Source organism: Pleurodeles waltl, chromosome 1_2 (assembly GCF_031143425.1).
Source record: "Pleurodeles waltl isolate 20211129_DDA chromosome 1_2, aPleWal1.hap1.20221129, whole genome shotgun sequence".
NCBI classification, from domain to species: Eukaryota; Metazoa; Chordata; class Amphibia; order Caudata; family Salamandridae; genus Pleurodeles; species Pleurodeles waltl.
The window spans coordinates 245,894,956-245,922,852 of NC_090437.1; positions in this window are offsets into that span (position 1 = coordinate 245,894,956).

A 27,897-nucleotide genomic window follows, 5' to 3' on the forward strand; every position below is an offset into this window, starting at 1 on the left:
GTGCCCTTTTCCATTAATTAAACGAACACAAGATTAGTGGAGCACACCAAGAGACTCAATATATCCAAAGTTTAAAGACAAAAAATATTTGTCTTATGAGTCAAATTAGAAAGAAACCATAAATTAAACCATCAAAAAACCTTTTCCATTAATGCCTACTATAAGTGAGTGGGAGGCCATAGGATAACATGGGCTGGCACCTGTGCAAACCTAAAGTTCCCAGCTCCATTAGCGTACCGCTAAAGTGGGTCATGTTTGGTATCAAACAACATGTCTCCTTACCCCTGACATGAATTCTTGTTGAGGGCAATGTGGCATGGACTCAGAAAGCAACCTTAGAGGGTGCCATCCGAGTTACTCAATGTTTCCTGTGCTCTGGCTGAAAGCCCGCAGCTGATGCCACCAAGACAGAATTCTGACCCCTTGGGAAGCGGTGCAAACAGTCCCAAGATTCAGGACAAGGGCTTACATGGGAAGGAGTTCACACCTCCCTCCCTCCAAGGAAAGCTAATGAAGTGGCACACCGAGGAGGTGAGCTTCAAAGGGCACACTGCCTCTGATATGCAAACTAGCTGTCTTCTAGAGGAGGACAAAGCCATCCCCCTACCCCCAGGCACATTTGCACAAGGGCAGGTGGGAATAATAGTTAGTCAGGAGGCATACATCCCCAGAAGGTTAGCCATACTTCTATGGTGGGCAGCCTGGTTTATATAGAAAAGGAAGACTTCTGCCACCATGGAAATAGGCAGAATAAAGAGTTCTGGGTAGAAAAGGCCCTATAACCTACCTCACCTCAGGGATTAGCTACTGAGCCCAGCAGCCCATTCAATACTTGCACCCACACCCCTAATGCCCCCAAATCTGGGATTTAAGGTGCTTCCTTGACACCAGAACCTCGGATCTGCAACAATTTGCAACAAGAAGAGGAGAAGGCCTTCATCAACAACAACAAGAACCTGCACTATTAAAATGTGTGGTATCTTAAACCTGTGGCACCCTCCTGGAACTGTTCAACTGTGGCTCATCCTGGACCAAAGACTGCTTTCCCCAGCAAGAGGAGACCCTTTGTGAGCTAAAGGCAAGACCAAACTCCCTGAGCACTAGTAGCACTAGCTCCCTGCTCACTGCAGGTGAAAAGTACTCACTGGATCGGAAAAAGCACTGGCCATCAGGACCTCCAAGGCATCGCCCAATGGCAGGTGGTCTAGAGCATTGATGGAAATGTAATTCAGCTCCCTGTCACGTTACGTCTGGCTACCATTTTCCACTGGACTTCCAGAAGGGGAGATAGGTTTTACTCCACCTTATCACTACCAAAGCTTGTTGGTGGCCAGCCCGGACATCAACACTGCAATAGAAGGAGACACCGTAACAACTCCAGAAGACATCACCTTTGGCTCAGTTGTCGAGCTTTTGCCTCTGTTTCCCTTATCTGCACCTTCACAGTGGTAAAACCAGCAGCCACAGCTCCTGCTCAGCACCAAGGATAGCCAACACACCTCTGCACCTGAGACGCCAAGACTAGGTGCAGTTGTTCTGCCTGGTGAATCCTGGTCTAGGGGCCCACACAAGCTTAAACCCCAGTGAGCTCCCACAAACTTGACCTGTGAGTAATCGAGTGTCAGAAGAACCATTTTTCGTCACCAGCGGCTCCTGCGTCAGCACCAAGGACAGCCAGGACACCTCTTCACACAGGCCCCACGAGTCAGGTAAAATTGGCCTGACTGTTGCAGCTTGATGTTGGGACCTGTGCAACCTTAACTACCAATGGGTTCCTCTGAAGTTATTTGATACTCTGAAGGTATTTGCATTTGACCTAGTGCCACTGGTGACTTTTCTCAGTGACTGCAATGGTGAGATTTGACAGCTTGTAAATACACTGATTTTATTTCTGTTATAAAATCTCTCACTCCAATTATACATCACGGATTTGCTTTGTTTTGTTTTCTTCAATTATGAGAAAAAGTGCTCTATTTTTATAAATCAGTGTTGGATTTCTTTTGATTTGTGTCACTTACTTATCATCCGTGTTAGTACTCTGAAATGCTTAACACAAGTTCCTCTAGTAAAGGCTGACTGCTCTTTGCCACAATACCAGGATTGAGCTAAGGATTTATTATTGTGAATCTGAGGGACCACCTTGTGAAGCCTAACCAGCTTTGCTGCATAATACTCCACTTTCCAACATTGGGGTTACAGAGGTCAGATCCTTAAGCGCTTCACCAGTATAAAGTGACAGGAGTCACTCTAACAGACCCCCCAGTGGTAAGGGGACAGGACACTTCAGGGAAGAGCTTGATTTATTCTCCTTGAAGGAGGGAAAGGTTGGACCTGAAGAGAGGAGACTAGCCTTTGAAGAAAGACTGGCCCTTGAAGAAGGAAAGGTCAAGTTAGGCAGTGTGCCCAAAGATGGTGGCAGGAATACTCCTAGGGAGAAAGATGAATCTTTTGAACCTAAGATCCTCAAAAGGATTGTTCCCAGGTGTAGTGAAGGTGATGATATTAACAAATAGTTTGCAGACTTTGAGAGAGCCTCAAAATGAGAAGGATAAGTCATCAACACTGGGGCTCTCTACTTTGGGAGTTTTTACACTAAAGGGCAGAGGTAGACTTTTGACCCTTAATGAGGAAGTGGCTGAGTCCTATGACGGAGACCCTCATAAAGGGTTTGGACTCATCACAAAGAAGCAAAGACTCAAGGTTAGGGGAGCCACCCAAAAAGGGCAAAAGCAAACTTGGGTAGACTGTCTTGACTCCTCAGGCACCAGAATGTTGGATTAAGGGCAATGAGAGAGACACTTATGAAGGACTTTATAATTTAATTATAAAAGAGCACATTCCAGCTAATTGTACCACAGAGTAATTGTGACAGCATCTAGTAGATTCCAAGTTTTCTTCTCCCAGAGAGCTGGGGAAGATGGCTGACAAGTAGGTCAGAACTAGGGTGTCCAAAAAGACCTAAGGTAGGGGTGAGCCCAAGAAGAGTGCTCAGACTTTCCAGTATGGGAAAGAGGTAGCACTACGAAGGATAAAAAGAAAGAGTTCACTCAAGTGCCCCAAAAGACTTCTCAGGAGGTTGGGCCCAAGACTCTTTACAGTCCAAATGAAAGGGGTATCAAGGTAAGAACTGTGACCCCAAGAAGGCTGGGGTATGCTATGACTATCATTAGTCAGGGCATATAAAAAGGGATTGTGAGGAGATTACCCATTAAATCAAACTTCCACAGGAGCAGATGCCTTTTACCCAATTCCTTCCAGCAGATACGTGATCAGATTTTACTGATTATCTGAACCCTGCATCTGCTAGTGCGAAAGGGGAAAGGGAATAGAAAAAGAGAGACCGCCTCCAGAACCAGTTCCAGCCTGTGTTTCCCACTTGAAGATAAGATATTCAGTGTATGCTTCTGTAACCTGCACCTTTCTTCTTATTGGGATTTCTTTAAAGGAAGGACCTTCAGTTGTGTGATAAGAGCATAGATAAGTACATTCCTACTGCACATTCAACTGTTCAGCCATTCACATTCACCCAATTCTATAGTTCTCCGAACCTGGATCTTTTGAGACACTAGACTCTCGCTAAGAGAACAATGTTAACTTAATATCTTCTTTTCTCCAAGAGTCAGAGGTATCCAAGGCTTTCTGGAGAACAGTTCAAAGGTTCACAAATATACAACCTACTAATGTCTTTTACAGGAAACAAAAACTCCTTCTCAAGGTTCAGTTTTCTCAATCTCAGTCTCTAGGAATTAGTCTGAGCACTGAGGTTTGTCCCTAAGACTGGCAAGTCTGCAAGGCGAAGAGTTGTTGAATATATATGTATATATATATATATATATATATATATATATATATATATATATATATATATATATATATATTGGCAAGTCTGGAAATCATACAAAAGGATTCCTAACTGCTGCTTGAAGCTCTGTTAAGCCAAAACAAATTCTCCTCAGAAAGCCAATAGCCAGTTGTTTGAAGAAGGAAGAAATTCAGCTTCTACAAAAGGGAAAAAGCAACTGGTGTGCACACCGTAATAAGAAAAATAATTAGGGCCAGATGTAGCAAACTTTTGTGAGTCGCAAATGGCCCGAATCGCAATTTGCGACCCCGCAAAATCGGAAATGGGATGCAAAAATCACATTTCCGACTCGCAAAATGCGACGCGAGCCATTACCGACTCGCAAAAATTGCGACCCCATTTTGCGATCCGCAAATAGGAAGTCGCAATTTGCGAGTCGCAAACCATATGCAATAGCAACTCGCAAATTGCGACTAGTCGCAAAAAGCCCATTTTGCACTTCCAATTTACCACTAACTCAGAGCAGGTGGTAACCATTACCAAAGTATAAAAGGAGACCCAGTAGGCATCTGGGTTTCTCAAGATGGTGGAGATATATGTGATAGGAATGAGGAGGAGAGCCCACGCCGTACAGCAGAGGAGGAGGAGGAGCCAGAGACAGGAGAAGATATACAGAACCAGGCAGACACTTTTCCAGCCAACTGAGGAGGAGATTTATGAGAAATATAGACTCAGCAGTGCAGCTATACTAGATTTAATAGAATTACTCAAACCACAGCTACAACGCCAGACTGTGCGCGGCTGCGCCATCCCCACACATGTGCAAGTGCTTTGCTCACTGCACCTATTGGCCTTGGGTAGCTATCAGGGGGTCATTGCTGTGGCAGGTGGGGTATCCCAAAGTGCACTCTCACGGTTCTTTAGGGCATTCCTAGACGCCTTACTCACACACATGTCCAGATATATATACCTACCCAGGAATGAGGCAGAAATCAACAGCACCAAGTTGGAATTCTATAGGATTGCCAACTTCCCCCATGTCATAGGATGTGTAGACGGGACACATATACAAATATGCCCTCCTGCAAACCTGGAATATCTGTTCCACAATAGGAAGTGTACCCACTCACTCAACATACAGGTGGTATGTGACGCCAATTATGTTATCACTGACATGGTTGCCAAATTTCCAGGGAGTACTCATGACTCCTACATTTTTAGGCACAGTAGGATACACCAACGCCTAGAACGTGGGGAGTTTGGCGACAGATACATCCTAGGTATAGCTGAATACACCTTGCAGACATACACACAGGTCAAGGTGGAAACCATCCATGCCCAGGTAACATTGTACATTTTTTGCCAAACAGGTGACAGTGCATATGCAGTCCGACCATGGATACTTACCCGGTACTTAACACCCAGCAATGAGACAGAGAGGCGATACAACAGTGCACATAAGAGGACCAGGAATATAATTGAACGGACATTTGGACTGCTGAAAGCAAGATTCAGATGTCTCCACAGAAGTGGAGGTGCCCTCCAGTATACCCCAATAACAGCTTTTAAGATTGTTGTCGCATGCGCTATACTGCACAACATTGCCACCAGACGTGGGCTACCTCTCACCCCTGAAGACCCTGATTCTGAGGATGAAGAGCAAGAGCTACCACATCCCCATCATGGGGATAGAAGCATCTCAAACCAAGGCAGACTGAGACGGGAACACATTGCAAACCAATACTTTGGAAGGTACGTGCTAACTGTCACCATACTCACTAATGTCACACACAAAGAGTCCAGGTGTTAAGTGAAAAGAACAAGTGATTTAATTAGTGCAACCAAAAAAACAATATACATTGTGAACAGTTCAGGGGCTGTTAAAGCCCACCTGGCATGGGACACATTGACTTCATGTGCCCCAGCCCCAGGACAGTGTGGAGCTCAAACCCTACGCCGGCCTCGGCCAGCATGGCTGGTACCTGGGGTGTCAGCAGTGCCCTGCCTTGCGCTTCCACTGCGCAACACCCTGGTGTCACTGGCAGAGACACTGCTGACAGTGGAGCCCTCCTCACTATCTTGCGGCGTGTCGCCCGCGCCCCTGCCCATCTGCCGTGCCTCCATTAAATCAACAGCGTGGCTGAGATGGCCCAGTCCACGTGCCACATCACTGGCAAAGTGGCCCATGTCCACTTGGAGGCTGACCGTGCGCCTAGATAGACCAGTAGTGTTCACGGCCAGCCTTACTATGGATGCTGACATTCGGTCCAGCAGGTTCAGTAGCTGCCTGTCCCAACGCTGTGCACCCTCTGTCTGCGTTAGGAGTCCAGTCACAAGTTGTTGCATGGAGAGTGCAAGGTCGCCCATGTGTGTATTGATTTGTTGCAACTCTATATGCACAAGCTGCATGCTACTGCCTTGATTGCGCTCAGTGCGCCGCAATGCCCCTGTAATCCTCCTCATCTCTTGTGTTTGCAGGCGCTGACCCCGTAGGAGTGCGGCCTCAGCAAGTGACTTGGAGGCGTCCCCTGACTCTGCCTGCCGCTGTGATGATAAATTGCCACGTCGCCTGCGATGCAGTGGAGGCTCCGTTACGTCTACCGTGGCACTGTGGCTGGGACCTGGTGCAGGATCACACAACAGTATGCCAACTGGTGTCTCATGAGGGGACAGGGTGTTGGTGGTGCAGGTCTCAGTGGTGGCTGGTCCTGATCCCTCTGTTGGCTGCTGGCTGACCAGTGGCCCCTGTCTGCTTTGGCTGGTGGGCGTGTCTTGTGGGAGACCTGTGGGACATAGGGAGCACACTGTCAGTATCTACTATCTGTTATCAACTTCCTAATAAACTGTTGCCTATAAATTGCCTACTTGACTACATTGCCCATAATGCACCATTCTGGTGATTGCTACTCTGAAATGGAGCTAATTTGGTTGTGCATGCTCCTGTGTACAAGGTGGGTGGGGGTATGGCATTAATGAGGGTACATGCGTGTCTCATGGTACTCACCGGTTGATAGTCCTGGCTCAGATGTGTCCAGCTCTCCCAACCCGCATACTGCCTCAGGCTCAAGGGTCTCCTCTACCCTTTCCTCCAGGGGTGTGGGTGGTGGTAATGTGGACGGTCCCCCTCCTGTGCCCCTCATCTCCCGGAGCCGCTCTGCCACCCTCTCCTTGGTCCGGGAGCGCAGGTCATACCACCTTTTTTTTAGCTCTTCTATGCTCCGGTGGCTGACACCCAGGGAGTTAACTTTCTCTTGGATGTCCATCCATAGTCTTCTTTTCTCCACCTCTGGCACGGTGAGTGCTGCCCTTCCAAACAGTTGGTCATGGTGCTGACAGCACTCCTCGGTCAACACCTCCAGCTCTTTCTCTGCAAACTTGAGTTTCCGCTTCCTTGGTGTCTCTGCCATGGTAGCTGCTGTTCTTTCTGTTTGCAGTTCTGCTGTTGAAATGGGTATGGTCCTCCCTCCTCCGAGGTGTATTAGTAAACTTCCTGGCTGTGATGTCATCATCATGTGCCAGGAAGTGTTTTCCAGAGTGTTCTGCAGCACCTGCATTCAATTTGCGGCACAATCGCAATTTGCGACACCCACTCGCAAATTGGCTGTCCGTTTTTAGCACGGTCGCAAAAAGCGACCTCGCAAACAGCGGACTCGCTATCTGCGGTGCGACTTCATTTGCGAGTCGCAAATTGAAGTCGCGTTTTCTTCTTGCATTCCATTTAGCGAGTCGGAAATTGCGAGTCGCACCGACATGAAATTTCCGACTCGCTAATTTTTCCCTACCGACATCTGGCCCTTAATTACTCAAACTTGGAAGAATTCTCTATGAAACAAAGCGCACCAGAAACACTGCTCTTTCTCCTCAGGATGACAGTTGAAGTGCACAGCTCCCAAAGAGAAACAGCTGGAGGGAAGCTTCAGCATTAGACTAAGGTAGAAACACTAGAGTGCTGACCTCACAAAGATTTACAACCACCATCTTGAGTGTCAGTTAAACCTGAAGAAGCTAGTTCTAAGAGCAGCCTCCACAAGAGCCACCGGGAGTGGGGACCCTGCTGCAACCAACGTGGGTACAAGGAAAAGGGGAAACGTTTTTGCTGAGGGAAGACCTGAACAACACTGGCAATAGTTTTCCTGATAGGGATGCAGTGTGCCCCTAGAAATCCCTCATTGATGGACAGTCCAAAGGAATGACTGGCATAGGAGTGGGGATGGAAGTGTACTCTGCAGAGGCCAGAGAATACAATGAAGCTACTTTATTTTCCTTGGGTAGTGTGGACACTGAAGCCCTGGCAGTCTTACCTCAAAGGTTGGAGAAGTACAGACAAAGGCCTAAAGTCAATGGGACTGAGGTAGGGGTTCTCAGAGATACAGGTGCCAGTGTCACTATGGTGGCTACAAAACTGGTTTGCCCAGACCAGATGATACTTGGCATCAGTCACCAGGTGACCAATGCTGACAATGAGACAAAGCTCTATCCAATGTCCTTGGTGATCCTAGAATGGGGGGGTTACTGGCCCAAAGAAGGTGGTTGTGTCTTCTGCCATCCCAGTAGAGTGTCAGTTGTGAAATTATCTGCATAGGCAGAGGTGGAATGGAAGGCTCATGCAGAAATGTCTCTCTGAGTGGATGCGTGTGACAAACAGAGCACAGGCTGCACGTCGGGGAAGTTGACAGGGCTGGGAGCCTGAAACAGTGGCCCAAACCGCTAAGTACAAGAATGCTGCAGAGGTAGCCTCTAAGAGATCACAGGATCTGGGGAAGAAGTTCCTGAGGGAGATGTCCTGATGTATGTGGAGTGAACTGCAGCTGACAGAACCTGGCCTGACCTGGCAGGGCTCGTAAGTGCAGGGGTACCTTCAAGAGACAACCTATGCCAAGAACAAAATACATACCCTACTCTTGAAGACCTAAGACAGCAGGTTGCAATGCAAGAAGAGGAAGATGCCAGTGGCATGCTCAGGATCTATTGAGAGGATGGTCTCTTGTACAATGAGGCCAGGAACTCCAAACCAGGGGCAACCAGAAGAGTGGTGGTCCCCTAAGTGTACAGGGAGTTCATCCTAACTTTGGGCCGGGTCATCTCCCTTGTTAGACATCTGGGACAGAACAAACTCTGGGAGAGGTTAAATGCCCATTTTTATTGGTCTCAGATGTCTGAGACAGTAATGAAGTTTTTTCACCCCTGCACCACCTGCAAAGCCAGTGACAAGACAGGAGGGAAACCAAAGGCTCCCTTTATTCCAGTTTGAGTGGTTGGGACACTGTTTGGGAGGGTAGGGATTTACATTGTTAGTCTGCTTGCCCCTGCAACAACATCTGGAAGCAGATTCATTCTGTTGGTAGTGGACCATGCCATTAGGTACCCAGAAGCAATTCCTCTCATGACTGCTACTGCCCCCCAGTGGCAAAAGCCCTCCTTGGAATTTTCACCATGCTTGGGTTTCCTTAAGAGGTTGTGCCTGATAGAGAGACACATTTCATGTTTGCATACGTAAATGCTATGTTGAATAAATGTGGTGTAAGCTACGTGTTTACCACCCGCTATCATCTCCAGACAAATGGTTTAGTTGCAAGGTTTAACAGCATGATAATGGGCCTCCCTGAAAAGCTCAGAAGGAGATGGAATGTCCTGCTACCTTACCTCTTGTTTGCCTATAGAGAGGTGCCTCAGAATGGGTTAGGGTGCAGCCCCTTTTAACTTCTGTTTTGGCCATCCTGTTAGGGGTACTGGTCATGTGTTCACTAGTGGCTGAGTACATGAAAAAAGCAAACAAGAACTTGTAGGCCAGTCAGCAGCTTTGTAATCTCTGGTATGGCCAAACATCAGCACTGGTTGAGTACCAACCAGGTCAGTTGATGTGGATGTTGGAGCCTGTGGGTCCCAGGGCCCTCCAGGGCAAGTGCACTGGGCCCTATCCCATTGTGGCGAACGAAGGGGAAATAATCTACCTGATGGCCTTAGGTTCCCCTAGGAACTCTCACAGGAGGATCCATGTGAACCACATGAAGCCACTCAAAGACAAGGTTGACATAACCATGTTGATGGTCAAGGATGAATGCAGGAGGAGGTGAGTGGACCCTTCCCTGACTTATTATCAGCCAACCCATAAGATGGTTCAATGAAAGGTGTTGTTTTGTCCGACATCCTTACTGCACAGCAGCAAGCTGACTGCAGGCAAGTCCTTAGCCAGTTTTCAAAACTCTTTTGCTTGACCCCTGGTTAGACAACCTGGTGTGTTTATGATGTGGACACTAGTGACAGCCTCCCTTTAAAAAACAAGGTATATTGCCTGTTTGATCAAGTCAAGGCCTGCATAGAGGCTGAAGTAAGCAAGATGCAAGAGCTAGGGGTGATTAAACCCTCTGATAGTCACTTGACTAGCCTAGTGTCACTGGTCCCCAAGCCTCACTCAAAGGGTGGAAACCAGAGATTAAGTTTTATGTTGATTACAGAGGTTTAAATGCAGTCACCAATACTGATGCACACCCCATACCAAGAGCAGATGAGCTTATTGGTGAGCTGAGTGCAGCAAATTTCCTCAGTACCTTTGATTTAACATCAGGGTATTGTCAAATTGAAGACACCCTAGGAGCAAAGGAGAGATTTGCATTTTCTACCACTGAACAACCCTTTCAGTTTAAAGTGATGCCTTTTAAAATGAAAAATACACCTGACACTTTTCAAAGGTTGGTTAATAAATTTCTTTCAGGATTGGATGTCTGTAGTGCAGCACATCTCAATGACATTGCTATCCTTAGCTCCACCTGGGAGGATCGCCTGGTCCACCTGAGAAATGTTTTACAAGCCTAACTATCAAGGCCAGTAAGTGCCAGATAGGGCAGAGCTTTGTTGTCTACTTAGGTCATCTTGTAGGAGGAGGTCAAGTGAGACCTCTCCAATCCAAAATCCAAACCATCTGGATTTGGAGGCTCCCAAAATCCAGACCCAAGTCAGGGCATTGCTTGGCTTGACTGGGTACTATAAAAGGTTTTTATTACCATTGTGGTCTCTCTCACTGAGCTTTGCTCCAAGAAGCAGCCAAAGAGGATCATTTGGACCACTGGATGTCAAAGGGCTTTTGACACCCTGAAAGCAGCCATGTGGTCAGTGCATCTCTTGAAAGCACTAGGCTATAGGAAAGAGTTCATGTTCCAGACAGATGCTTCTAAACTTGGAATTGGGGTAGTGTTGTCACAAACAAATGATAAGAGCCATAATCAACTAGCTGTCTGTCAGCAGTCGAGTCCTCTCTAGAGAGCAGAGTTTAAGTGTCTTTGAGAGAAAAGCCTTTGTGTAGTTTGATCCCTGAAGAAGCTGAGACCCTATTTGTTTGGGACTCACTTTAAGATTCAAACAGACCACAGGCCTCTCAGGTGGCTGATGCAGCAAGAGGAGAGAATCCTAATCTGTTGGGAGGTCCATTTTCCTATCATTTTCTATCATGCATTTTTGCTTTTGAAACGGCCCAATTGCAACCTCAAAAATGCATTTTGGTATGTATGAATTCCAATTTGTGATTCGGTAACATGTAACCAAATCATAACTTGGATTTGTGAATACATGCTGATTTGGTATTAGGAAGGGGTGTGTTCAGGGCGTCCTTTCCTAATACCGAATCACAGCTGTATGTAAGAATGTTTCGTGACCGAAATGCCATCACAAAACATTTGCATCTTACCACCTATTTCAACTCAGTCACAAACAGGAAGGGGGTCTCAAGGGACCCCTTCCCCTTTGTGAATGGTAGTGTGTTTCTATCAGTGTGTGTAAAAATTCCTACTGAAATCTATTACACACCTCACTATAACCTACCGAAAGCACCTGCACCCAACTGTTTATCAGAAAATGGATTTATTAGAAAGTGTAACACCCCAAACACCCCACCTGAAGCTATGCCCCGGATTACCATTGGTCCCTAGCTATGTCAAGGTTTTGATTATCACAAGAATCCATATCTCACCTTTACGCTTTTTATTTATTTCAAATGTATCCCATTTTCCTTTAACCCCTTCTGTGCCCAGGACGTAATGGTTACGTCCTGAGGCACAGTGCTGCTGTGCCCAGGACGTAACCATTACGTCCTGTGCACAGAGCCCAGAGGGAGCGCTCTCGCTCCCTCTGTGGGGTTCCCCCCCACCCCCCCAAGTCAGGGATGGAAGGGGAAGCCCTTCCCCTCCCACCCCGACCCCCCCAACCCCCCCTGTGACGTCAGCGCGCGAGGGCGCGCTGATTAGTCACAGGGTCTCCCCCATCGCGCTGGAAGCAGAGCTTCCAGCGCGATTGAAAAAGAAATGCTTTTGCATTTCTTTTTCAATCCCATGGGGGAGGCCCCGAGAGGCTTCAAAGGGAAGGAAATGTATTTCCTTCCCTTTGAAGTCTCTCACAGGTTTCAAAAGCCGGATTGCTTGCAATCCGGCTTTTGAAACCCCACTAGACACCAGGGATTTTTTTTTCTTTTCTTGAAATTGGCAAAAGGGAGCGACCCCTTGGGCAAGGGTCGCTCCCAGGGGGGCATTTTTTTAGGAAGGCCTTTTCTGCCCCCCCTGGGGGCAGATTGGCCTATTATTAGGCCGATCTGCCCCCAGGGGGGGCAGAAACCTCTAGGCACCAGGGACCTTTTTTTTTTTTTTTTTTTTTTTTTGTGATGAATTCTTTTTTTTCAGGTGGGGAGCGATCCCTTAGGCAAGGGTCGCTCCCCTACGGGGCAATATATATTTAGGCCATTTCTGCCCCCCTTGGGGGCAGATTGGCCTATTTTGATAAGGCCAATCTGCCCCCAAGGGGGGCAGAAACCATTAGACACCAGGGAGTTTGTTTTTGCGCGCGAATGTCACGCAACAAAGCGACCCCTTTGGCAAGGGTCGCTCCCAGGGGGGGCAATTTTTTGGGAAGGCCTTTTCTGCCCCCCCTGGGGGCACATCGGCCTATTATTATTCCGATCTGCCCCCAGGGGGGGAAGAAACCTCTAGGCGCCAGGGCAAATTTTTTTTTTGTGTTTTTTTTTTTTGTTCTTTTTTTTTTTTTTAGAGATGGGGAGCGACCCATCAGGCAAGGGTCGCTCCCCTGGGGGGCAAATTGTATTTAGACCATTTCTGCCCCCCTGGGGCCAGATTGGCCGATTTTAGGTCAATCTGCCCCCAAGGGGGCAGAAACCACTAGGCACCGGGGATTTGTTTTTTGGCGCCAATGTCACGCAGGGGGAGCGACCCCGTAGGCAAGGGTCGCTCCCGGGGGGGGGGTGGGGGTTGGGGGGCAAATTTATTTTAGGCCATTTCTGCCCCCCCGGGGGACAGATCGGCCTATTATTAGGCCGAACTGCCCCCGGGGGGGGGGCAGAACACTCTAGGCGCCAGGGCAATTTTTTTTTTGTGTTTTTTTTTTTTGTTGTTTCTTTTTTTAGAGATGGGGAGCGACCCATCAGGCAAGGGTCGCTCCCCTGGGGGGGCAAATTGTATTTAGACCATTTCTGCCCCCCTGGGGGCAGATTGGCCAATTTTAGGTCAATCTGCCCCCAAGGGGGCAGAAATCACTAGGCACCGGGGATTTGTTTTTTGGCGCCAATGTCACGCAGGGGGAGCGACCCCGTAGGCAAGGGTCGCTCCCGGGGGGGGGGTGGGGGGGCAAATTTATTTTAGGCCATTTCTGCCCCCCCGGGGGACAGATCGGCCTATTATTAGGCCGAACTGCCCCCGGGGGGGGGCAGAACACTCTAGGCGCCAGGGCAATTTTTTTTTTGTGTTTTTATTTTTTGTTGTTTCTTTTTTTAGAGATGGGGAGCGACCCATCAGGCAAGGGTCGCTCCCCTGGGGGGGCAAATTGTATTTAGACCATTTCTGCCCCCCTGGGGGCAGATTGGCCAATTTTAGGTCAATCTGCCCCCAAGGGGGCAGAAACCACTAGGCACCGGGGATTTGTTTTTTGGCACCAATGTCACGCAGGGGGAGCGACCCCGTAGGCAAGGGTCGCTCCGGGGGGGGGGGGGGGGTTGGGGGGGCAAATTTATTTTAGGCCATTTCTGCCCCCCCGGGGGACAGATCGGCCTATTATTAGGCCGATCTGCCCCCCGGGGGGGGGGGCAGAACACTCTAGGCGCCAGGGCAATTCTTTTTTTTTGTGTTTTTTTTTTGTTGTTTCTTTTTTTAGAGATGGGGAGCGACCCATCAGGCAAAGGTCGCTCCCCTGGGGGGGCAAATTGTATTTAGACCATTTGTGCCCCCCTGGGGGCAGATTGGCCAATTTTAGGTCAATCTGCCCCCAAGGGGGCAGAAACCACTAGGCACCGGGGATTTGTTTTTTGGCGTCAATGTCACGCAGGGGGAGCGACCCCGTAGGCAAGGGTCGCTCCCGGGGGGGGGTGGGGGTTGGGGGGGCAAATTTATTTTAGGCCATTTCTGCCCCCCCGGGGGACAGATCGGCCTATTATTAGGCTATTAGGCCGAACTGCCCCCCGGGGGGGGGGGCAGAACACTCTAGGCGCCAGGGCAATTTTTTTTTTGTGTGTTTTTTTTTTGTTGTTTCTTTTTTTAGAGATGGGGAGCGACCCATCAGGCAAGGGTCGCTCCCCTGGGGGGGCAAATTGTATTTAGACCATTTCTGCCCCCCTGGGGGCAGATTGGCCAATTTTAGGTCAATCTGCCCCCAAGGGGGCAGAAACCACTAGGCACCGGGGATTTGTTTTTTGGCGCCAATGTCACGCAGGGGGAGCGACCCCGTAGGCAAGGGTCGCTCCGGGGGGGGGGGGGGGGTTGGGGGGGCAAATTTATTTTAGGCCATTTCTGCCCCCCCGGGGGACAGATCGGCCTATTATTAGGCCGATCTGCCCCCCGGGGGGGGGGCAGAACACTCTAGGCGCCAGGGCAATTCTTTTTTTTTGTGTTTTTTTTTTGTTGTTTCTTTTTTTAGAGATGGGGAGCGACCCATCAGGCAAAGGTCGCTCCCCTGGGGGGGCAAATTGTATTTAGACCATTTGTGCCCCCCTGGGGGCAGATTGGCCAATTTTAGGTCAATCTGCCCCCAAGGGGGCAGAAACCACTAGGCACCGGGGATTTGTTTTTTGGCGTCAATGTCACGCAGGGGGAGCGACCCCGTAGGCAAGGGTCGCTCCCGGGGGGGGGGTGGGGGTTGGGGGGGCAAATTTATTTTAGGCCATTTCTGCCCCCCCGGGGGACAGATCGGCCTATTATTAGGCTATTAGGCCGAACTGCCCCCCGGGGGGGGGGGCAGAACACTCTAGGCGCCAGGGCAATTTTTTTTTTGTGTGTTTTTTTTTTGTTGTTTCTTTTTTTAGAGATGGGGAGCGACCCATCAGGCAAGGGTCGCTCCCCTGGGGGGGCAAATTGTATTTAGACCATTTCTGCCCCCCTGGGGGCAGATTGGCCAATTTTAGGTCAATCTGCCCCCAAGGGGGCAGAAACCACTAGGCACCGGGGATTTGTTTTTTGGCGCCAATGTCACGCAGGGGGAGCGACCCCGTAGGCAAGGGTCGCTCCCGGGGGTGGGTGGGTGTTGGGGGGGCAAATTTATTTTAGGCCATTTCTGCCCCCCCGGGGGACAGATCGGCCTATTATTAGGCCGAACTGCCCCCGGGTGGGGGGCAGAACACTCTAGGCGCCAGGGCAATTTTTTTTTGTGTTTTTTTTTTTGTTGTTTCTTTTTTTAGAGATGGGGAGCGACCCATCAGGCAAGGGTCGCTCCCCTGGGGGGGCAAATTGTATTTAGACCATTTCTGCCCCCCTGGGGGCAGATTGGCCAATTTTAGGTCAATCTGCCCCCAAGGGGGCAGAAACCACTAGGCACCGGGGATTTGTTTTTTGGCACCAATGTCACGCAGGGGGAGCGACCCCGTAGGCAAGGGTCGCTCCCGGGGGGGGGTGGGGGTTGGGGGGGCAAATTTATTTTAGGCCATTTCTGCCCCCCCCGGGGGACAGATCGGCCTATTATTAGGCCGAACTGCCCCCCGGGGGGGGGCAGAACACTCTAGGCGCCAGGGCAATTTTTTTTTTGTGTGTTTTTTTTTTGTTGTTTCTTTTTTTAGAGATGGGGAGCGACCCATCAGGCAAGGGTCGCTCCCCTGGGGGGGCAAATTGTATTTAGACCATTTCTGCCCCCCTGGGGGCAGATTGGCAAATTTTAGGTCAATCTGCCCCCAAGTGGGCAGAAACCACTAGGCACCGGGGATTTGTTTTTTGGCACCAATGTCACGCAGGGGGAGCGACCCCGTAGGCAAGTGTCGCTCCCGGGGGGGGGGGGGGGTGTTGGGGGGGCAAATTTATTTTAGGCCATTTCTGCCCCCCCGGGGGACAGATCGGCCTATTATTAGGCCGAACTGCCCCCCGGGGGGGGGCAGAACACTCTAGGCGCAGGGCAATTTTTTTTTTGTGTGTTTTTTTTTTGTTGTTTCTTTTTTTAGAGATGGGGAGCGACCCATCAGGCAAGGGTCGCTCCCCTGGGGGGGCAAATTGTATTTAGACCATTTCTGCCCCCCTGGGGGCAGATTGGCCAATTTTAGGTCAATCTGCCCCCAAGGGGGCAGAAACCACTAGGCACCGGGGATTTGTTTTTTGGCACCAATGTCACGCAGGGGGAGCGACCCCGTAGGCAAGGGTCGCTCCCGGGGGGGGGGGTGGGGGTTGGGGGGGCAAATTTATTTTAGGCCATTTCTGCCCCCCCGGGGGACAGATCGGCCTATTATTAGGCCGAACTGCCCCCCGGGGGGGGGGGGCAGAACACTCTAGGCGCCAGGGGAATTTTTCTTTTTTTTCTTTTTTTTTTTCTTTGTTTTTTTTTTTTAGAGATGGGGAGCGACCCATCAGGCAAAAGTCGCTCCCCTGGGGGACAAATTGTATTTAGGCCATTTCTGCCCCCCTTGGGGGCAGATTGGCTGAGTTTAGGTCAACCTGCCCCCAAGGGGGCAGAAACCACTAGGCACCGGGGATTTGTTTTTTGGCGCCAATGTCACGCAGGGGGAGCGACCCCGTAGGCAAGGGTTGCTCCCGGGGGGGGTGGGTGTTGGGGGGGCAAATTTATTTTAGGCCATTTCTGCCCCCCCGGGGGGCAGATCGGCCTATTATTAGGCCGATCTGCCCCCGGGGGGGGGGGCAGAAACCTCTAGGCGCGAGGGGAATTTTTCTTTTTTTTCTTTTTTTTTTTCTTTTTTTTATTTTTTTTAGAGATGGGGAGCGACCCATCAGGCAAAAGTCGCTCCCCTGGGGGACAAATTGTATTTAGGCCATTTCTGCCCCCCTTGGGGGCAGATTGGCTGAGTTTAGGTCAACCTGCCCCCAAGGGGGCAGAAACCACTAGGCACTGGGGATTTGTTTTTTGGTGCCAATGTCACGCAGGGGGAGCGACCCCGTAGGCAAGGGTCGCTCCCGGCGGGGGAGGGTGGGGGTTGGGGGGGGAAATTTATTTTAGGGCATTTCTGCCCCCCCCCCCCGGGGCCGGCTGAGCTACAGGCCAAACACCACAGGTAGGCACCTTGCAAAAAACACCTCTGTTTTCTGTGAAAAAATATGTTGTGTCCACGTTGTGTTTTGGGCCATTTCCTTTTGTGGGCGCTAGGCCTACCCACAGAAGTGATGTACCATTTTTATCGAGAGACTTAGGGGAACGCTGGGTGGAAGGAAATTTGTGGCTCCTCTCAGATTCCAGAACTTTCTGTCACCGAAATGAGAGGAAAAAGTGTTTTTTGGGCCAAATTTTGATGTTTGCAAAGGATTCTGGGTAACATAACCTGGTCAGAGCCCCGCAAGTCACCCCATCTTGGATTCCCCTGGGTTTCTAGTTTTCAAAAATGCACTGGTTTGCTAGGTTTCCTCAGGTGTCGGCTGAGCTACAGGCCAAAATCCACAGGTAGGCACTGCTTTTTATAAAAAAATGTGATGTGTCCACGTTGTGTTTTGGGCCCTTTCCTTTCGTGGGCGCTAGTCCTACCCACACAAGTGAGGTATCATTTTTATCGGGAGACTTGGGGGAACGCTGGGTACAAGGAAATTTGTGGCTCCTCTCAGATTCCAGAACTTTCTGCCACAGAAATGTGAGTAACATGTGTATTTTTAGCCAAATTTTGAGGTTTGCAAAGGATTCTGGGTAACAGAACCTGGTCCGAGCCCCGCAAGTCACCCCTCCTTGGATTCCCCTAGGTCTCTAGTTTTCAGAAATGCACAGGTTTGGTAGGTTTCCCTAGGTGCCGGCTGAGCTAGAGGCCAAAATCTACAGGTAGGCACTTCGCAAAAAACACCTCTGTTTTTTTCCAAAATTTAGGATGTGTCCACGTTGCGCTTTGGGGTGTTTCCTGTCGCCGGCGCTAGGCCTACCCACGCAAGTGAGGTATCATTTTTATCGGGAGACTTGGGGGAACGCTGGGTGGAAGGAAATTTGTAGCTCCTCTCAGATTCCAGAACTTTCTGCCACAGAAATGTGAGGGACATGTGTTTTTTTAGCCAAATTTTGAGGTTTGCAAAGGATTCTGGGTAACAGAACCTGGTCCGAGCCCCGCAAGTCACCCCTCCTTGGATTCCCCTAGGTCTCTAGTTTTCAGAAATGCACAGGTTTGGTAGGTTTCCCTAGGTGCCGGCTGAGCTAGAGGCCAAAATCTACAGGTAGGCACTTCGCAAAAAACACCTCTGTTTTTTTCCAAAATTTAGGATGTGTCCACGTTGCGCTTTGGGGTGTTTCCTGTAGCCGGCGCTAGGCCTACCCACGCAAGTGAGGTATCATTTTTATCGGGAGACTTGGGGGAACGCTGGGTAGAAGGAAATGTGTGGCTCCTCTCAGATTCCAGAACTTTCTGCCACAGAAATGTGAGTAACATGTGTATTTTTAGCCAAATTTTGAGGTTTGCAAAGGATTCTGGGTAACAGAACCTGGTCCGAGCCCCGCAAGTCACCCCTCCTTGGATTCCCCTAGGTCTCTAGTTTTCAGAAATGCACAGGTTTGGTAGGTTTCCCTAGGTGCCGGCTGAGCTAGAGGCCAAAATCTACAGGTAGGCACTTCGCAAAAAACACCTCTGTTTTTTTCCAAAATTTAGGATATGTCCACGTTGCGCTTTGGGGTGTTTCCTGTCGCCGGCGCTAGGCCTACCCACGCAAGTGAGGTATCATTTTTATCGGGAGACTTGGGGGAACGCTGGGTAGAAGGAAATTTGTGGCTCCTCTCAGATTCCAGAACTTTCTGCCACAGAAATGTGAGTAACATGTGTATTTTTGGCCAAATTTTTAGGTTTGCAAAGGATTCTGGGTAACAGAACCTGGTCCGAGCCCCGCAAGTCACCCCTCCTTGGATTCCCCTAGGTCTCTAGTTTTCAGAAATGCACAGGTTTGGTAGGTTTCCCTAGGTGCCGGCTGAGCTAGAGGCCAAAATCTACAGGTAGGCACTTCGCAAAAAACACCTCTGTTTTTTTCCAAAATTTAGGATGTGTCCACGTTGCGCTTTGGGGTGTTTCCTGTCGCCGGCGCTAGGCCTACCCACGCAAGTGAGGTATCATTTTTATCGGGAAACTTGGGGGAACGCTGGGTGGAAGGAAATTTGTAGCTCCTCTCAGATTCCAGAACTTTCTGCCACAGAAATGTGAGGGACATGTGTTTTTTTAGCCAAATTTTGAGGTTTGCAAAGGATTCTGGGTAACAGAACCTGGTCCGAGCCACACAAGTCACCCCTCCTTGGATTCCCCTAGGTCTCTAGTTTTCAGAAATGTACAGGTTTGGTAGGTTTCCCTAGGTGGCGGCTGAGCTAGAGGCCAAAATCTCCAGGTAGTCACTTTGCTAAAAACAGCTCTGTTTTCTGTGATGTGTCCACGTTGTGTTTTGGGGCATATCCTGTCGTGGGCGCTAGGCCTACCCACACAAGTGAGGTATCATTTTCATCGGGAGACGTGGGGGAACGCTGGGTGGAAGGAAATTTGTGGCTCCTCTCAGATTCCAGAACTTTCTGCCACAGAAATGTGAGGAACATGTGTTTTTTTAGCCAAATTTTGAGGTTTGCAAAGGATTCTGGGTAACAGAACCTGGTCCGAGCCACACAAGTCACCCCTCCTTGGATTCCCCTAGGTCTCTAGTTTTCAGAAATGCACAGGTTTGGTAGGTTTCCCTAGGTGCCGGCTGAGCTAGAGGCCAAAATCTACAGGTAGTCACTTTGCTAAAAACAGCTCTGTTTTCTGTGATATGTCCACGTTGTGTTTTGGGGCATATCCTGTCGCGGGCGCTAGGCCTACCCACACAAGTGAGGTATCATTTTTATCGGGAGACGTGGGGGAACGCTGGGTGGAAGGAAATTTGTGGCTCCTCTCAGATTCCAGAACTTTCTGCCACAGAAATGTGAGGAACACGTGTTTTTTTAGCCAAATTTTGAGATTTGCAAAGGATTCTGGGTAACAGAACCTGGTCCGAGCCCCGCAAGTCACCCCTCCTTGGATTCCCCTAGGTCTCTAGTTTTCAGAAATGCACAGGTTTGGTAGGTTTCCCTAGGTGGTGGCTGAGCTAGAAGCCAAAATCTACAGGTAGTCACTTTGCTAAAAACAGCTCTGTTTTCTGTGATATGTCCACGTTGTGTTTTGGGGCATATCCTGTCGCGGGCGCTAGGCCTACCCACACAAGTGAGGTATCCTTTTTATCGGGAGACGTGGGGGAACGCTGGGACGAAGGAAATTTGTGGCTCCTCTCAGATTCCAGAACTTTCTGCCACAGAAATGTGAGGAACATGTGTTTTTTTAGCCAAATTTTGAGATTTGCAAAGGATTCTGGGTAACAGAACCTGGTCCGAGCCCCGCAAGTCACCCCTCCTTGGATTCCCCTAGGTCTCTAGTTTTCAGAAATGCACAGGTTTGGTAGGTTTCCCTAGGTGGCGGCTGAGCTAGAGGCCAAAATCTACAGGTAGTCACTTTGCTAAAAACAGCTCTGTTTTCTGTGATATGTCCACGTTGTGTTTTGGGGCATATCCTGTCGCGGGCGCTAGGCCTACCCACACAAGTGAGGTATCATTTTTATCGGGGGACGTGGGGGAACGCTGGGTGGAAGGAAATTTGTGGCTCCTCTCAGATTCCAGAACTTTCTGCCACAGAAATGTGAGGAACATGTGTTTTTTTAGCCAAATTTTGAGGTTTGCAAAGGATTCTGGGTAACAGAACCTGGTCCGAGCCCCGCAAGTCACCTCTCCTTGGATTCCCCTAGGTCTCTAGTTTTCAGAAATGCACAGGTTTGGTAGGTTTCCCTAGGTGGCGGCTGAGCTAGAGGCCAAAATCTACAGGTAGTCACTTTGCTAAAAACAGCTCTGTTTTCTGTGATATGTCCACGTTGTGTTTTGGGGCATATCCTGTCGCGGGCGCTAGGCCTACCCACACAAGTGAGGTATCATTTTTATCGGGAGACGTGGGGGAACGCTGGGTGGAAGGAAATTTGTGGCTCCTCTCAGATTCCAGAACTTTCTGCCACAGAAATGTGAGGAACATGTGTTTTTTTAGCCAAATTTTGAGGTTTGCAAAGGATTCTGGGTAACAGAACCTGGTCCGAGCCACACAAGTCACCCCTCCTTGGATTCCCCTAGGTCTCTAGTTTTCAGAAATGCACAGGTTTGGTAGGTTTCCCTAGGTGGCGGCTGAGCTAGAGGCCAAAAGCTACAGGTAGTCACTTTGCTAAAAACAGCTCTGTTTTCTGTGATATGTCCACGTTGTGTTTTGGGGCATATCCTGTCGCGGGCGCTAGGCCTACCCACACAAGTGAGGTATCATTTTTATCGGGAGACGTGGGGGAACGCTGGGTGGAAGGAAATTTGTGGCTCCTCTCAGATTCCAGAACTTTCTGCCACAGAAATGTGAGGAACATGTGTTTTTTTAGCCAAATTTTGAGGTTTGCAAAGGATTCTGGGTAACAGAACCTGGTCCGAGCCACACAAGTCACCCCTGCTTGGATTCCCCTAGGTCTCTAGTTTTCAGAAATGCACAGGTTTGGTAGGTTTCCCTAGGTGGCGGCTGAGCTAGAGGCCAAAATCTACAGGTAGTCACTTTGCTAAAAACAGCTCTGTTTTCTGTGATATGTCCACGTTGTGTTTTGGGGCATATCCTGTCGCGGGTGATAGGCCTACCCACACAAGTGAGGTATCATTTTTATCGGGAGACGTGGGGGAACGCTGGGTGGAAGGAAATTTGTGGCTCCTCTCAGATTCCAGAACTTTCTGCCACAGAAATGTGAAACATGTGTTTTTTTAGCCAAATTTTGAGGTTTGCAAAGGATTCTGGGTAACAGAACCTGGTCCGAGCCACACAAGTCACCCCTCCTTGGATTCCCCTAGGTCTCTAGTTTTCAGAAATGCACAGGTTTGGTAGGTTTCCCTAGGTGGCGGCTGAGCTAGAGGCCAAAATCTACAGGTAGTCACTTTGCTAAAAACAGCTCTGTTTTCTGTGATGTGTCCACGTTGCGCTTTGGGGCGTTTCCTGTCGCGGGTGCTAGGCCTACCCACACAAGTGAGGTACCATTTTTATCGGGAGACTTGGGGGAACATAGATTAGCAAAACAAGTACTATTGCCCCTTGTCTTTCTCTACATTTTTTCCTTCCAAATATAGGAGTGTGTGTAAAAAAGACATCTATTTGAGAAATTCCCTGTAATTCACGTGCTACTATGGTCACCCCGGAATTCAGAGATGTGCAAATAACCACTGCTCCTCAACACCTTATCTTGTGCCCTTTTTGGAAATGCAAAGGTTTTCTTGATAGCAATTTTTTACTCCTTATATTTCAGCAAATGAATTGCTGTATACCCGGTATAGAATGAAAACGCACTGCAGGGTGCAGCTCATTTATTGGCTCTGGGTTCCTCGGGTTCTTGATGAACCTACAAACCCTATATATCCCCGCAACCAGAGGAGTCCAGCAGACGTAACAGTATATTGCTTTCGATAATCTGACATTGCAGGGAAAAGTTACAGAGTAAAACGTAGAGAAAAATTGATGGTTTTTTCACCTCAATTTCAATATTTTTCTTTTTCAGCTGTTATTTTCTGTAGGAAACCCTTGTAGGATCTACACAAATGACCCCTTGCTGAATTCAGAATTTTGTCTACTTTTCAGAAATGTTTAGGTTTCTGGGATCCAGCATTGGTTTCATGACCATTCCTGTCACTGACTGGAAGGAGGCTGAAAGCACAAAAAATTGCACAAATGGGGTATGCCCCAGTAAAATGCCAAAATTGTGTTGAAAAATTGGGTTTTCTGATTCAAGTCTGCCTGTTCCTGAAAGCTGGGAAGCTGTTGAGTTTAGCACTGCAAACCCTTTGTTGATGCCATTTTCAGGGGAAAAACCACAAGCCTTCTTCTGCAGCCACTTTTTCCAATTTTTTTGAAAAAAACGAAATTTTCACTGTATTTTGGCCAATTTCTTGGCCTCCTTCAGGGGAACCCACAAAGTCTGGGTACCTCTAGAATCCCTAGGATGTTGGAAAAAAAGGACGCAAATTTGGCTTGGTTAGCTTATGTGGACAAAAAGTTATGAGGGCCTAAGCGCGAACTGCCCCAAATAGGCAAAAAAAGGCCCGGCACAGGAGGGGGAAAAGGCCTGGCAGCGAAGGGGTTAAGGGAAATGTGTTATATTTACAAAAAAAGGGCTTCAATTAAAAGCAGTCGCAGACATAGTCTATTGACCTCAGCAGGCTGCCCTCCCTGTGATGGCTGCCGCTCCTAGTGGGTCACAATTTGCGACATACCTCATTAATATTTATGAAGTAGGTTGAATTGCGATCCTCTTGGAATCTGTAATTTGCTAACTGACCTATTAACAAGCAGGCTGGTTCACAAATTATCATACTGGTTGTAAAAATACTGATCGCAAAATGCAGCCAGTAATTTGCGTCTATTTCTTAGTACATATGGCCAAAAGCTTTATTTTTTAATAGCAGGCAGCGATCATGGGAGCATTTCCTACTCTTAAACAACGTTTTTGCCTACCTTCACAAAGGAGCAGGGGTCCAGCTGAGAACCCTTTTAGATCGCAAATGTTTTACCACTTCCTTTGAAGATGTGATAAAAGATGAATGGTTTGCAACTGCAATTTGGTTGCCAAACAATAATACATACACGCATATCTGATTTGTTTTTTAGAAGATATGCCCTAAACATGCGCCTTTCAAAGATTGATTCAGCATTGGGCCACAAACCCAAATTGCAGTTTGGTAACTTGTTACCAAATCGCAATTTGTATGTTTACATAAGAAACTGTATTTTTGTAATGGTAACCTGCCCCATTCTGTAAATTGGGCAGTTTGCGACTCCAAAAGTGATTCCTACATCTGTCCCTAAGCTTGTTTCATGAAATGTTTTTGCAAGTAGGTAGCCATACAAAGGATAAAAACTCTTCGGCTTTCGCTTCATGCTACCCACTTCACCATGCTGTATTATCTTTGTTAAATCTCTTCATCTCACTGTGCCTCAGTTCTCTTGTGGTAAAAATATGAGCACTAACCACAATGCTGACAAAATTTGCATTCTGTATACATTTATGGGCTCACAGAGGCCGCTTCTTCAAAAGCAACAGCAATTGTAGTTGCTGTGTTGGGTGACTTTTAAATAAACTTACCCTAGTCTTTTTCTTCAGCAGTCTCTTTAATCGCTTTTTAGGTACCAACAATTCACAGTTGTCTTCTGGTCTTACTCATCACCTGCATTTTGTCAGTTCAGCTCTGATTTCATCGCCTGTGATATTTCTGCTCTTCTTTTGTCTTGCTTCAGTATAAAACACTTCTTGCTCAACTTCCCTGTTCACCAAACCACTTCTTTCCCACCATCAGTCTACATTTGTCTATTTTTCGCCACGTATCTGTGTAGGAAAATCATCCTCAGATATGTGTGTTCACATTTGTCATTATTTCCTTGAAACATTTCTTAAAATTCCATGAACATCGTCATAAAATTATGCTTTTGAGTCTAAATGTGTTTTTCCAGTTTCAACTTTTTTTTTACTTGAGTGCCTACTTCCTGTGAGATACCTACAGTAGACTTATGTACGCAACATATACCCCTCAGCAAGTCCTGGCTGGTATCTTGTAAGGTTTTTTGATATGCGTGTTCCATTAAATGCAAAGTTGTACAAGACATCATGATGCGACATTTTGAGGATTTTTTAATGAATTTCACATAACACGAAGTTCGAGAATGTAGTTACTTTTACCAATATAATTCAAGTTTCACACAAGCTTAGTATTTATTTTTAAGATTTGTAAAATTAACTAACAGTTACAGAAGGAACACATACATCATTCATTTCACATTCATAATTAGTTCAGTTTACTTTTAGTGCAGTTATCCAGCAATAAAACATGGTTGTCTTTACTGGTGGTGGGCAAGAGTTGTGTTGTAAGTTGACAAGAGATGTACCTACTCTATGCCATTTCAATATCCTTTTCACTTGCTGCAAGGCCTTGGTTTGATTACCTAGAATGTAATAATACAGCTTCATTTCCATAACGTGTTCTTTTGACCATGTTCAAGCTGTCTTGCACAAACAAACCTATGGCTTTCACGTAGCCCTGCCCCCACTGATAATATTTTCTAATTTGCTTTCCTATTATTATTATTTTTTACGTTCTTCCTGATAAATTCGTTTGTGGTCTTCCACTTTGTCAAGGTGAATGTGTTCGCAAAATGTAGAGCAACTGTAAATCCATTTGTCACGTGCAGCTGCACACATCCCTTCTTCCCCCAAATCCCTAGATAGGAAAATAAAATGATGTCATGTTTAATAGATAAGCATAAAATCAAAGTACTATTTGCATGCATATTCCTATGTACACGGCACAGCTGTTTGCAAAGCCCATCAGAATGTTTTCCACCATATTTCTTTTATTCATGCTTCAGAGAACATTCTGTGAAAGTAATGTCTGCATAAGAAATAAAGGCCCAGGCAAGCATTAAATCTGTTTGTACAGAGCTCGGGCTCGTATATGCATTCCATTAGAAGGCAGTAATAAGAATCGAAGAGGACATGCATATAAAAAAAATCAGTCACGGACCGCATCATCTCTATAGAACTAGAAATGCTTTGAATAGCTGCTTTTGAGTTCTAATATAGCTAACTCTAGTTTGCGATAAAATGCAGTCTGTCTGTCAGGACAGCTGGAGGACGTTTTATTCTATGCTGCCATCTTACTGAACTAGACACTGGGTGCCACCCCCGCTTTCCTTAGGCTGTTGGACCGCTCCCCACTTCCGCTATTAATGAAAGGCATTAAATGCACATTATTGGCCTGCAGAGCCAGGCAACATAATAATATCTCTCCCTTTCTTTCTCCCCAGTTGGGAGCGAGTTAAACAGTTCTTTTAAGACCAATTCTTTTAGGGCTCGTAAGTGTAAGCCATTTTGTTTTTTTCTTTATTCCACAATCTGAAAGGTTTTCTCCATAGGGATTGTTGGATATCATTTTAGCTTAGAAAGCATGTTGATTATCTTCACAGTTCAGTATTTCATTGAGCACTTTGTTCCATATTTGAGTGCTTAATAGCACAGTGTTTTCTTATTTTTAAATTTAATTTCCTCCCTGCGTGATGGCACGTGGACTGTACACATGGTTACCTCACTCAGTACAAAGTACATGCGACATTGCCGTGGTTTACTTATAAAATGGCTGTGTAAGCTATCCAAAATCTGTGTATGATTGTTCATATGGTGCCATTTACACCCTTTCATATTAGGCTCTAAATAGGCTTAAAGAGGTACCAAACAGTATGTTAAGGCCTACATATGCTAATCTTTAGTGCGGTCCCTTTCACAACGCAAAATAGGGCAAAGAAGTACTATTAATGCACGTGTACATGCCAAAGGATTTTTGCGTCGAAGGTTGATTTAGGTCTTTAAACATAAGATGGGTGAATTTTTCAACATGAAATTATCTGTTCATGAAAAATTATTGGTCAAATTACTTATGCGTTCGCCTGCTATAGGGTTGCATAATTCATTAAATGCTTTAGATAAAATACAGTCATTGTGGGAAACTGGCACCTCGTTGCAGTACTGTTAGAAATGGGGTTTTTGGTTGGCAGTTAGGTTGCCCTCTGTCCAAGCAAGAACCCTCACTCTAGTCAGGGTAAGTCACACACAATCCAAAATCAGCCTGTGCTCACCCTCCGGTAGCTTGGCACGAGCAGTCAGGCTTAACTTAGAAGGCAATGTGTAAAGCATTTGTGCAATAAATCATACAACACCATAGCATAACACCACAAAAATACGCCACACAGTATTTAGAAAAATATATAATATTTATCTGGGTATCTTCAGGTCAAAACTATCAAAGTTGCAATATGAATTTGTAAAGATATCACTGAAAAGTGATATAAAGTGTCTTAAGTCTTTAGAAAGTAAACAGAGTCTCTTTCAAACACAAAGTACCTGGTTTCTGGTGGAAAATCTCCTCAGAGGGCCACAAAGGAAGAGGTGCGTGGAAAAAGGGTGTGTGCGTCGATTTCTCCCCAGCACACACGGACTTGCGTCGTTATTTTCCACGCGGGGAAGTCGGGCGTCGTTCTCCGGCGCGCGGACAGTCTCTTTCTGTGGGTCGCGGGGATTACCAGATGTCCCGGGTCTGTGCGTGTATTTTCCTGCTTGTTTTCCGGCTGCGCGTCGTTCTGCGGGACTACGCGTCGAAGTTTCAATCTCACGGCAGGCGTCGCGTCGATTTCTCCTGTGGAGTCGGGCGCCGTTGTCCTTGCGAGGCCGTGCGTCAAAGTTTTGATCTCACGGCAGGCGTCGCGTCGATTTCTCCTGCGGAGTCGGGCGGCGTTGTCCTTGCGAGGCCGTGCGTCAAAGTTTTGATCTCACGGCAGGCGTCGCGTCGATTTCTCCTGCGGAGTCGGGCGGCGTTGTCCTTGCGAGGCCGTGCGTCAAAGTTTTGATCTCACGGCAGGCGTCGCGTCGATTTCTCCTGCGGAGTCGGGCGGCGTTGTCCTTGCGAGGCCGTGCGTCAAAGTTTTGATCTCACGGCAGGCGTCGCGTCGATTTCTCCTGCGGAGTCGGGCGGCGTTGTCCTTGCGAGGCCGTGCGTCAAAGTTTTGATCTCACGGCAGGCGTCGCGTCGATTTCTCCCGGGAAGTTTTCCGGCGCGCGGACAGTCTCTTT